Below are 3421 nucleotides of genomic sequence, written 5' to 3' on the forward strand. Positions count from 1 at the left end.
ATTAGCGGCTTTGTGTTTATTCGTACAGTCTCTGTACGAATGGCCCTCTTGCCTTTGTTTTCGGCGGCGCTTTCATAGCAGCAACCTCCGTAAAGGTAGTAGGCACTCGTTTCTCAGCGGTAGGTACAGCTCGCTGGATAACTACCGCTGGTTTGACCCCAATTGCCGGTCGCATCACTTTTGCTGCTTGTCCTGCAGCCCTTTACCCCCTCAGCTCACCATTCTTCTCAAGTAGAGCAACGCAAATCTTCTGCCAGTTTTCTACTTGCTCCAAGATTGCAGCGGTCGCCGCTTTATCCACGTTGTACCGCTTGCTCAGGCAAATTTCTCTAATTTCCTTCACCGCTTTGAACATCTCATCGGATGTTCCCTCGGCCCGTCGCTCAGGATATCAGCCTGAAATCCAGCCCTCGTCAGTGGGCCGCTACCCCCCTTGTTGAGCCCACGCTCTCTGACGAACTTATCCAAATCCTCCTCGGAGCCACTGGAGACATCCATCGCGGGGCCTCTCTCTTCCTTCAAGTTTTTCGGCCTCTGGCCGCTCCCCTCTGCTATGTTTGCCATAGCTTCGATCATCGCTTCGTTAATAGTCTTCAGTCTGACCTTCGGTCGCTTTTGGATAAGGGATTTTTCCCCTTTCGTTTAGTAGATAGGGACAGTGAAGTCCTCGGTGTTTAACGTAGGTACCTGTCTTGAGACTTAATCCTACGGCCCTCCCCCCAGGCACGGATTGATTTTGTGACCACAATCAGAGCCCCGTTAGACAAGCATAACGGTACCAGTCTATGTCAAGTGCATGGCTTGGCAATCATACTGGTGGATGCAAGCATCACTTAAATCTCTACCGAACTATGGAGTACGGCACCCGTGTTGATACGCAACACCACGTCGAGGCCCGAAGGTCTCTTCTCGCTTGAGCACAACCACAGCCTCCATGAAACTCCCGCAAGGGGGCCAACCGCAACCAACCGAGCTGTACTCAGATACGACAGGAATTCTCCTGAAGTATAAGAGTCCAGGGGCTACCTCGGTTCCCATGGTACCAGTATACCCCTGGTAAGGTTTCGTGACCGAAGTCACTTCAGATGAGTCCCCGTGCAGACTCGGGTCTGATCGCCCTTGCTAGGCCTTGGAGCATTCGCCTACTGCATCACGGTCGGCAAGCCAATGCGATACAGCGTTTTCCGGTGCCACCACGTGGAGGTTCTCCTCGGCCACTTGGTTTTGGTTTAGCCGACAGGGTTGCCGCCCCGTCTTCCTCCCCGCCACCTCAGAGCACCAGTAGATAGGGACAGAAGGAATCTCGTTAATCCATTCATGCGCGTCACTAATTAGATGACGAGGCATTTGGCTATTGAAAACTCTTTATTTATGATATTATTTTATTTTAATGAGATACAAATGTACAAGAAGAATTTAAATGTTCATTGATGTTTCTCAAAAGAGTCAGTGTCAGCTGAGATGATGACCAGCCGTAGTCTACAAATCTGATGTTTTCACCGCCAGACCAGCCTCATAAAGCTTCGGTGGCACTCTATGCCCCCCTTGAGGACCCCTTGTAAGATGTTCTGAATTTTTCCTTCCGGAAGATTGATGGCATCCTTCATAAATTTGTTCAGGTGGCACCAAGCACCCTGAGCTCCAACAATGAAGGGCAAGACTCTGATGTTTTTGTTTGGATTTCCAGTCCTGACAGCTTCGATGAATTCAGGTGTGGAGTATTTCGTAAGCTTATTCTGGTATGCTATTTGGAGTGGGGTCGGTCCCTCCCAATGCACTCCAATATCGGAAATGATGATCTCCTTGTCACGCTGCAGCAATAGGTCCGGCTTGTAAAGGGTGCCGCTTGCAGCACGTATATGCGGCTCCTCTTGGACCTGCCAGCCGCTCTTCGTGGCTGCCACTGCCACTTTCTTAGCGACGTAGTTGTGCCGGGCAATTCTCTACCGGTGAGTTGCTGGACAGTTCTGCAGGATGTGGCATACCGTCTCGTTTTTGTAACAACCGGCGCGGCACTTCCGCAGGTGCGCCGGGTTAGTAGGTACGCTCCTACATGGCAGAAGGTTGAGCCTCAGGTGAATTGCCCTGATGTAGTCGCTGGACGACCAGTAGGCTGGGGGATAGTCTATCCAGGCGCTGGAGTGTTTGCAGTTTCCTGAGAAGGATTTCTCCAGCTCTTCTTCCTGCCATCTCTTTAGCTCTCGTCCAGATGGCAAGTTCATTCTTTGCCATTTGTTGTGCCAGCCACGGTCGCAAGTCGCCAGCACGTGGAGCTTTGGTGGGAGAAGTTATATTTTTTCCCACTTTGCTGACAGGATCTCTGGAATCTTAGTAGCGAACTGGAGTATCCCTAGCCCACCACTCCTGGTAGATGTATGTATTGGTAGGTTGTGGCAGTGTTCATTCAAGTGTATAGCCTTCCTCACTGCTCTGCGAATGGCCTTGTCCACCCGTTTCAGCGTCTGTAAAGTGACCCCTGGGGTGGTAAGGCGATATATCATAAGCGGTATTAGTTGCTGTTTTATTATCCTCAGCCTTTGCTCGGGCTTCAGCGGGGCTGTCATCATCCTTGTTAATTTCTGGTCGAAATCTTTGATGTTTATTGATAAGGCTCCCGATGCGTTATATTCGCTCCCCAGGTATTCGAAGGTTTCCACTACCGAAAGTGGTTTCACTTCGGCGTTCCCTATTCTGAAGGTCGATGTTGTGTGGTGGAATACTTTCTTCTTTCCCGGGACAGTCGATGCCTCAATTGAGTCATAGTTACTCCTGCGGATATCGGTACGGCCTGTTGAGAAATTTGCGTGACCCGACCATAAATTTTCAAGGTCCGAGGAGAAAATATCGACACAGCAGTAAATGCCATGCTCTTCTAGTCCATCTACCATATCTCTCTTCGAAAGACTTCCATGGTAGTACGACTATAAAACAGAAAAGAAAACTCTTTCGATATCTCTCGACGGCTTCTTTATGGTTGTTTCTGTTGCCAGGATGAGCATTAAAGCCCATTTATAATAACAAACGTATACTCAACAGGTTACGGAATTGGAACCGTATTCCCTTTCGTTCAATAAAATGTAAAGTCTAAATTACTTTTTATAAATAAAGAATTATCGTGAACTTTAACATTTTTCGACTTTCGCCTTGAACTTAGGACCGACTAACTCGTGATCAACCACTGTTCACACGAAACCCTTCTCCACTTCAGTCCTCCAAGGTCTCATTCGATTATTTGCTACTACCACCAAGATCTGTGCCAATGGCGGCTCCATGCAGGCTTACGCCAAACACTTCTATGCACACCATTGCACCCTCCTACTCACTAAAGCTTCAGAATTTATTATACAAGTATAATAAATCATATGCATTAGCGGTAATGTATAGGTATACAACTTGAGCGCCATCCATTTTAAGGGCTAGT

This window comes from Hermetia illucens, chromosome 7, assembly GCF_905115235.1.
Source record: "Hermetia illucens chromosome 7, iHerIll2.2.curated.20191125, whole genome shotgun sequence".
Classification (NCBI taxonomy): domain Eukaryota; kingdom Metazoa; phylum Arthropoda; class Insecta; order Diptera; family Stratiomyidae; genus Hermetia; species Hermetia illucens.